Here is a 10200-nt window from a genome sequence, read left to right on the forward strand (position 1 = left end):
CTGCATCTCATTGATGCTGGTGATAATTGATCGCAGGCACTTAGATTGGTAAAAGGGAACTGTGTACACTGAACTGTCTACTAACAGGCAGTGATGAGAACGCGCATGGGAGCATGTACCGAAGCACGCAAAACAGTGACGCGGCGAGGTACATAAACCTACGGCACTGAAATGGGAACATTCCTCCCTCAGGGCGTAAATGTACTGTGTGATTTGCAGTAAGTGGTTAAAGGTCTACATTAAGATGTCCCCACCATTGATCCTCCAGTATGGCATCTTCTAGTGACGAGCATGAGTTTCGCATAACTGTACTTTTGCATCGTAATTCAAAATGTTGATGCAAAATCATAATGCAAAATTTCGGCAAAAATCATAATTGATTTTGTTTGTACCTGTAATTAGGAACCATCGTTTCACAATTTAGTATAACAGAGTAACCAAGCAGCTCAGGGTGACCCAAACTACTAGGAATGTATAGGGGAATAAAAATAAACCAAAAAGCCCTCCTACTAAAAAAAGCAAAGCTTGGTGTAATTTTCCTTCTTAAAACAGAAGGCAATTTGCAATAATTCAGTTATAAATGAACATTTATGGTTACCCACAATGCACTACTACTGAATATGCAAATTGTCTCTTTTCACACTTGTTAAGCCAAGCAAGCATCCAGAACCACTGGTGTTTAGCAAGCCTATAACTTTAAGTTTAACACAGCTATATCAAACCCACATGTAGACAGCCTGTTGCAGACTTTTGGTCCTCATCAGTACTTGGCAGGGATTGATATGGTTGTATAATATAGGGCTTGGACCAGTACAACAGAGTAACCAAGCAGCTCGGGGTGACCTAAACTACTAGGAATGTATAAATGTACACACTTTTCACATAATTTTGTGCTGATTTTAGCAGTTGATAGCAAGGCCCCCATACATGCTATTGTAATTTGTAACCAATATTTCTATGTATGTTAATGGAAATAGTGAGAACAATTTAAAAAAATCTTTGAGAAAATGAATTTTAAAAATTAAAAGGAATTTTTTTTTAAAAGTCAGGTAAATGACATTTTGGTGCTTTGCTATTAACCTCTTCAGGACCACATGCCTTACCCCCCTAAAGACCAGGCCTTTTGTGTTAAATAGGCCACTGCAGCTTTAACGCCAAGCTGCAGGGTTGTACGACTCATCACACAAGTGATCCCCCCCCCTTTTCTCCCCACCAACAGAGCTCTCTGTTGGTGGGGTCTGATTGCCCCCAGGTTTGTTTGTTTGAATTAAATATATATATTTTTTTAATTAAAATGCATTTTTTTTATTATTTAAATGCCCCTCCCTCCCCATCTGCCTATCACAGCAATTGCCTGTGATAGGCTTCAGCCTATCACAGTGGATCGCTTCTGAGTCCCTCAGGGGGACAGCCGTGTCCCACGGCTGTCCCCTGTACAGCGCTGCTGTAGATCGCTGCGCTGTACATGTTAATTAGATGGCGGTTTCGCTGTCTAATAGTCTTCCGAGCGGCAATCGCCACTCGGAGACTGAAGGCGGAGTTCGGCTCCGCCCACCAAGCAGGAGATGCGCACACAGCCTGCATGCAATCTCCTGCAAGACAGAGCCCCAGGACTTTACGCTGATCGGCGTTATGCGGTCCTGGGGCTGCCGCCGCGGCCATGCCCATCGGCGTGATGACGGTCGGCTAGAGGTTAAAGGACCACTATCATTTCTGTGTGGGTTTCCTCTGGGCACTCTGGTTTCCTCCCACATCCCAAAAACATACAGATAAGTTAATTGGCTTCACCCTAAATTGGCCCTAGACTAAGATACATACACTACACAATACATACATAGACATACTGTATGACTATGGTAGGTATTAGATTGGGAGCCCCTGTGAGGGACAGTTAGTGACAGTTAGTGACAAGTGACAATATACTCTGTACAGCGCTGTGTAATATGTCAGTGCTATATAAATGTTGAAATACAATTATTAAAGGTTATTTATAATTGTATTGGTGTCTCGCATAAGTTCTTTATAATGCTTTACATTATTCTAAATATCAGTAATTTTACCGATATTCTACTGATCACCTGATATCAATAGTGGAATATCAGAAGTATGACTGATATTCCACTATCTTACCCTATTCTCACAGTAACCTTCCCTGCATCTATGCCTAATCCTAACCTCCACCACCACCACCCATGTCTAACACTAACCTACCCCAGGCTATGCCTTACACTAGCCTCCCATGGTATTTGCTACCTGTAAACAGTATTTGTTTAATCGCTAACTGTGGACAGTATGTTCCTGTAAATGGCATCTGCCACCAGTAGACAGTATTCATGAACTATGGACAGTATTTTATCTTTTACTGATCTATAAGTAGTAATGTCTTTTTTTGACCATAAGATGCATCTAGGTATAGAGGACAAAGAACATGGAATAAAACACTAAACCTGTGCGTTCATGGTGCAGGGTGGTCTTGTGGAGCTTCTCCACCCAAGGTAGCAGGCAAAAAGGGCTCCGGCTGAGGGTGGACGAAAAGGTCGCCATAGACTCTAATGCAATTCTCATTCATACGGCAAAAAAACTGAAAAAAAGGTGCTGCGATAAATATCGTAAACAACATTAGAACATTAGTTTTTTGAAGTATGTTATTATTTTAGAAGCTTGCAACATTATAGTTTTTATCATATTATGTACAGAGTTTATGTTATCAAAGATATTATCATTTCTATGTGTAAAAGGGTGTTTTTGCAGAGGGAGTGGTTAGGGTTAGGCACCACCAGGGGGAGTGGTTAGGGTTAGGCACCACCAGGCGGCGTTAGTTTTAGTCAACGCCCAGGAGGTGGTTAGGGTTAGTCACCACCCGGGGGATGGTTAGGGTTCGGCACCGGGGGGAGGGGGAGGTTAGGGTAAGGCACCACTGGGGGAGGGTGGTTAGGGTTAGGCACCACCAGGGGAGTGGTTAGTTTTAGGCATCACCAGGGTAGGGTTTTGTGTGAGAATAGGGTTGGGTTAAGCTGTATTGTTGAATTATGTAACAATTTTTAATGTTATTATCATTTCGTTATTATTTGCTGCAACACACACAAATGCTCACTCCCAGCTATGGAGGTGTACTGTCACACATCCTTTGCCTGCCATACCAAATATAGCACGAATTGCATAAATTAGGTAGCATTCAGGTGGGAGGCTTCGGTTGGACATAATCCTAGATTACATCGCTTGCAGGGACGCCCCGCACAGGCAGATCTCCTACACGGTCTTCTCCCTAACCACTCACCTGTCAACCACATCCTGGAAGCTGCAAATAAGAAATTTAAAATCACAAACACTTGTTTGCATGACAACAGGGGGTCCCGGGCTCTCTCACTGGCAGGGGCCCCCAAACCACCATGCGATACCTAGAGGGAAGTGCGGGTGGGCCCTAGACCTCTCACCACCAGGGAATTCACCCCCACTGCCTCTGAACTGAGTGCTAACTGCAACACACACAAATGTTCACTCCCAGCTAGAGCAATTTCCTACCTTTACTTGGTCAGCAGGCGCCAGTCAGCCAATCACGTGTACTGTCGTACACCCTTTGCTAGGCAGTGGGGGTGAATTCCCTGGTGGAGAGAGGTCCAGGGCCCACCTGCACTTCCCTCTAGGTATTGCATGGTGGTTTGGGGGCCCCGGCTGTCGTGCAAACCAGTGTTTGCATTATTACTTGGATCCCCTGATGACGGTGGAAGGCTGAAACTAGTCAGGACTCGGGATGAGAGCGGGCAAAGCTATCTATGCAAATATTCATCTGAGTACCACTCTAGTGGAAAGTGCTGTTACCGGAGGGGGTCCTAATTGGAATAGGACCCACCAGATGTGACATGTGAGTGAATCTTGCTATGTTTTACTTATTGGTGTTTATGCTGAATAAAGAGAAATCTTTGGATAAAATCCACTGAGAGCATCCCTTTATCTTCTTGTGCACTGCGCTTGCACTAATAGGTCCGTATATTGGAATAGAAGGGATCTCTGGAGATGGAATACATCTGTTTGCTTAAACTGTCTACATTGAATCCCCTAGCGCTGTGGCATTTATCTCATATGCTGCCTGTTTGTGACGTGGAAGAACATTTTTGGCATAGGCAGTGGAGGAAATAGGTCCTTGGTGCTGGTCTAGAGGTTGACTCTGACTGTTCTCACCATTCGTCGCTTCTGTTTATCCAAGATTTTTCTTGGTCTGCCACTTCGAGCCTTAACTTGAACTGAGCCTGTGGTCTTCCATTTCCTCAATATGTTCCTAACAGTGGAAACAGACAGCTTTCTGTATCCTTCCCCTAAACCATGATGGTGAACAATCTTTGCCTTCAGGTCATTTGAGAGTGGTTTTGAGACCCACATGTTGCTTCTCTTAAGAGAAAATTAAAAGAGGAGGGAAACTTACAAATGACCCCCTTAAATATTTTTTCTGATTATTGGATTCTCCTGTGTATGTAGGTCAGGGGTCACTGAGCTTACCAAGCCAATTTGAATTCCAATAATTAGTTCTAAAGCTTTTGGAATTAATAAAATGAGAATAGTGCCCACATTTATGCACCTGCCTAATTTTATTTAAACAATTATTGCACAATTTCTGTAAATCCAATAAGCTTCATTTCACTTCTCAAATATCACTGTGTATGTCTCCTATATGATGTACCATATTTTTTTAGCTGAGGATGCCTGCTGCAAGTCCCGGGGGTTAAGAGGCAAGTTCTTGGATCACGTTGAGGATGCCTCCACCGCCACAAGTAACGGCAGTTAAGGGGCCACGTGTCGAGATCGCACTTGGGCTGCCTGCCTGATACAAGTGCCGGGGTTAGGGGAAAGGCTGCAGAGATCAGGCTAAGGCTGCCCTCACCGCCGCAAGTACTGTACCAGGGGTTAATGAAGAAGATGCCAGGATCGCACTGAGGCTTCCCCTGCAGCAAGTACTGGGAATTAAAGGAGAGGATGCCAGGATCACACTTCTTCTGCCCTGCTGTGGAGTGGCCTGCACCCAGAAGCACAATCCATCAGGATCGCCTCAGCGCTGGAGAAGGAGGACACAGACAGCACCGATTCCCACATAGACATCTGGATAGGTGAGATCATCCACCCTTACAATTTAAGGTTTAGTTCGTTTTTACTGGTGGGAGAAGCAACAGTTAGTTGAATGTGTTGTAGTGTTACTTGTGGGGGAAGCAGGAGTTAGTTAAGTGTTGTGTTACTGGGGGAGGGGAGCAGGGGTTAGTTTAATGTAGTGTGGTGATACTGGTATAGTGTAGTTTAGTAACTGGTGGGGGCATCAGGGGTTAGTGTAGGGTATTTAGTCTAGCTAGTGGGGACAGCAGGGGTTATTGTAGCTTGGACAGAGGGAGCTTGAGGAAAAAAATGTCTACAAAACGCCCCTGTACTATAGATGCACCAGGTTTAGCATATTTTTTCCCCTGGTTATTGACCTCTAAACCTTGGTGCGTCTTGTAGTCCGGAGCGTCTTATAGTCCGAAGAATACGGTATTTAATTGACATTTTTTATCCTAACAACCAACGATTTATACAGGAAAATCATGATGATTAAAAAGGTTGCCCAAATTTTCGCATCCCACTGTAAATCCAGGCAGAGTGGCACATTTTTTTGTTTCAGTTTGGACTTTGCCCAACAGCCAACAGGGTCTAGTGTCCTGGGCTGGCTTGACTTCCTGGTAGAGACGGTATTTACTGGAAATATTTAGGTTGAGCGCATGGTGACTCTCTCTGCATTTGAATGTTCTACAATGGTACAATACTCTGCTTCTTCAAAATTTGCAAACATTCAAATTCTTGACCATCTGATCTCCTGCTGCACCTTTGCAAGCAAGTAACCAATGTACATGTGTATATAAGCCATGAATGGTAAACTGATCTCCCAAAAGGCAAGCAGACTTCTTAGCTCACCTAACCGAACTTTCAGAAGAAAGGTCAAACAAGCTACAAGTTGAAGTACGTACAAGAACATTTCAATTGGGTTTTATTCTGGGGTTTTTAAAAGTGAAAATCATCCAAAATCGCAGTCATGACTCTTGGAGATTTACAGACAAACAATCTGAAATACATAGTGATTGCAATCATAGAGTTAAGTTGTGGCATGTTGCTAAATGCATTTATTATATTTGTGATTCTTCTTGATTATTGCAAAGCAAAAGCCATGAGCAGCAGTTGCAAGCTCATGCTGTGTTTGTGCATCTTCAGTGTTATTTATAGTTTTACGATATCTACTGGGTTGGCCGACTACTTCTTTGATCTTGGAATTTTCACCAGGACAGAGACAGCTTATGCTTATGTCTATCTTGTGTTATTTTCTGTCAGTTCGTGTGCATGGTTTACAGCTAGCCTGAGCTTCTTTTACTTCATCAAAATTTTCCATTGCAAGTCCGTGTTTTTTGCCTGGGTGAAGAGCAAGGTAAGCACTCTTGTTCCATGGATGTTATTGTTGGGTATTTTTGTGTCCTCATGTAACAGCTTCCTTAGTGGTTTGGTCATCTTGTTCTCTCAAAATCTTTCCAGAAAACCCCCAAATAATTCTACCTCTCTCCTCTTTACGCTCTCTGAGCTACTGCTAATGCATGATTCAGACAATTTTCCTTCTGCCGTCACTGCACTATACCAACTAGGGTCAACAGTCCCCTATGTTATAGTAACTGACACCATCGTCCCTGTCTTGGTGGGAGTAATCACGACAGCCTGTACAATTGTGACCTTGAGAAAACACCGCCTAAATATGGAAGCTGGAATGATAAATGCTGACAATGACCATCAGAAATCTTACGAGAGAGTGGTGGTCAGGATGGCATACTCCTTGCTTTCCTATTGCCTGTTCTACTTTGTCATGCTCTTCTTCACTTTTGCCATCATAACCCAGTCTCACACTGTATTTGGGCTGTTTATCATAGCTATATCAGCCTTCTCCTTTCTGCAGCCAGTTCTCCTTGTCACGGCTAACCCCAGACTGAAGGGGGCCTGGAAGAGTGCCTTCCTGAGTGTTTACACCACGGTTTTCAAGCAATCATAATTCAATAGGCAGTCTAAAAAAATGGATAGATGTGTGTAAGTTCCTGTTAGGCAGTTACAGGAGGGGTTAGGTTAGGCATTAGGGGCTTGATTCAACAAAACAAATAGCATGCCTTATTAGAGTTAACACACCTTATCAGAGTAGCATAGTGAGTACTACGAACTTATGCGTGCTAATTGGCAATGACGAGAGCTCCACTCGTTCTGCCCTGAGCCCCAATCACTTTAAAGGACATTATCCCCGCTCTTTGATTGGCCTGATAGGCTGCCTGTCACTTGACTGGCAGCCTATTCAGCCAATCAAAGTGCGGGGCTAATGTCCTTTAAAGTGATTGGACCCACAGGGGCTCAGGGCAGGGCGAGTGGAGCTCTCGTCATTGCCAATTAGCAGGCATAAGTTTGTATCGCTTGCTATGCTACTCTGATAAGGTGTGATAACGCTGATAAGGCGTGGTAACTCTGATAAGGCGTGCTGATGCTGATAAAGGGCTTGATTCACAAAAGCATGACAACTCAGTTATCACGCCTAAAAGCTTTGCACGTGCAAACTACGGTGCTAAGTAGTTAGCATGTGCCAACTACTTAGCACTGTAGTTAGCAAGTGCAAACTAATTAGCACCGTAGTTAGCACGTGCAAAGCATGTTAGTACCCTAGTTAGCATGTGCAAACTACAGTGCTTAGTAGTTTGCATATGCTAACTAGGGTGCTAAGTAGTTTGCACGTGCTAACTACTTAGCACCCTAGTTAGCACGTGCAAAGCATGTTAGCACATGCAAAGTGGCTTTTCACTGGTGTGCTAACATTTTGCATGCTTAAGTGAATCAAGCCCTAGGAGTGTTAACTCTAATAATACATGTTTACTCTGATAAGGCATGCTATTGTATTTGTGGGGGGGTTCTTGTTCAGCACTAACAGGAGTGTTATGATTAGGCATAAGATAGGGGGTTTCTTGCTAGGCACTTACAGGGTATGGTTCAAGTGAGAATTGGCCCTAGGTATTGTATAGGAATATTTTGGTAAACTAAATTACCAATATTATACAGGTTGTGACATCTCCCCCCTCTCACCTCCACCCCGACACTCAACTCAAGTGGCGGTGCAATAATAACGACTCCCATTACCATGCCCCAACTACAGTTCTATGGTTAATGTGCCCTCCATCGTACTGCTGCCAGTTGCAGTGCCACCAATAAGGTGTAATCTCCAGTATGTTTGGGCTTTGATTTTAATGCTCTCTATTATAGTGCTTCCCATTATAGTCTCCTTCATTGAAGCTATAACCTAATAAAACATAAGAAGGAGATCTCCTACCACTTCAAGAAAATGTAATTAATTGTATTGTCCACGTGTCCAAGAACATTAAATAAGGACAGGTTAAAAACTATTTAAAACTGAAAGAATCAGTAATAACAATAATAATAATAATAATTATTATTATAATAATCAACATCTAGACTCCAATAATACATGATTATCAATGTGTTCACCACCAGTTGATGATACAATCACTTGGGTAAAAAGATACTGTATATGCCAACCATACCGTTTATGTACATTTACCTGTCCCATCCCTTCTCTTCTCCAGCTATTGCTAATGCTGTGCTCCTGAAATCTGGGCAAGACTGCTAAATCTAATCTGTACCCTAAGGCCCGGTTCACATTTGCGTTTTTTACCAAAACGGACCAGATGTCCGGATCCGTTCTGTCCGGATCTGGTCCGGATGCATCAGGTTGCAATCCGGATCCGGTCAGTTTGCATCCGGATTTTCATCCGTTACGGATCCGGTTGATATCCAGATCCGTTTTTTAAAGAGATAACACTATATAAATTCCTGGGGTCTGGGAGGTCTGCAGAAGCCCTGGAGTCATTGTTGGAGACAGCCTGACGTGTGGAGACCATCCTTGGATAGAGAGACTGCAGTTTGGACCATGGATCCAGTGTATTTTTACTCATTTTACCTGGGAATTGTCTTCTTTTTAATTTTTACCTACTACTATGTGGGAAGGAAGTGTGCTCCTCACAGGAGATGGTGTGTGCACCCTTTACTCATGAGAAGGCAAAGGAAGGGAGAGTTCCAGACCCTCTACCAGGACCTTAGACGACACCCAGAGAAGTTCTACAGCTATACCCGGATGTCCATACCCCTGTCAGTATCCAGACCTAAACACACCACCCCCACCATCCCTAAACACCCCACCCTCACCCCCACAACACCTCACCCCTGTATACCTAGATAAACACACCACCCTCACCCTCCACAAAACACCCAGACCCCTCTAAACACACCTCCCCCATCCTCCAATGCTGGGCCCATGTGTCACCATCCAAAATGGCCGCTATCACCATAAAAAACGCTACGGAAGTGGGGTAGATAGGCCGGATTTTATAGCCAGTGTGTTGTGTCATTTCAGTTTCTCATTGGTTTCTGCTGTGCAGATGGTGTAGTTAGGATCTGGTCCGGGTGCGGCGGCCGGGTGAAACGTACGGCAAAAATAGCACAGGTTGGAAAAATCCGGACCTTGGCCCAGAGTCCGGATCCGGTCAGGATCCGGTCAGTGAGGAACGGACGAGTGTGTACGGATCCATAGAGTTACATTGGATCACCGAACGTCCGTTCCGTTTGTACAGTATACGGTCCAGACCCGGTCCGGAAAATCCTGACGGCGAACGCCAATGTAAACCAGGCCTTACATGTTGGTTGTGTGACTTCACTTGTTAGAGTTGTAGCTTTTTGAGTGAACATCAATAAAAAATTACAGCCGCACAGTATGAGCCTGTGCCTGCTCAGAATGGAAACAAAATGACAGTTTACCAGAGCACAGAAAATCACTACAAAGAACTCCTGGTGCATTTTGTCACAGTGTTTTTAAGTCGTTGCAAGCATTTTGAAGCAAAGTCTCCTGATGGTACATGATATAATCTAATGGTAGCAGAAAAAAGGGGCGCTGGCTGAGGGTGGATGAAAAGGGCACCACCATAGACTCTAATGCAATTATCGTTAATATGGCGAAAAAAACAGAAAAAAGGGTGCTGCAATAAATATTGTTAACAACATTAGAACATTACAGGTTTTTTAAGTATGGTATCATTTTAGATGCTTGCAACATTATAGTTTATGTCATATTATTTAGTTTGTATGTACAGATTTAATGTT

The sequence above is a fragment of the Hyperolius riggenbachi genome, chromosome 7, assembly GCF_040937935.1.
Source record: "Hyperolius riggenbachi isolate aHypRig1 chromosome 7, aHypRig1.pri, whole genome shotgun sequence".
NCBI classification, from domain to species: domain Eukaryota; kingdom Metazoa; phylum Chordata; class Amphibia; order Anura; family Hyperoliidae; genus Hyperolius; species Hyperolius riggenbachi.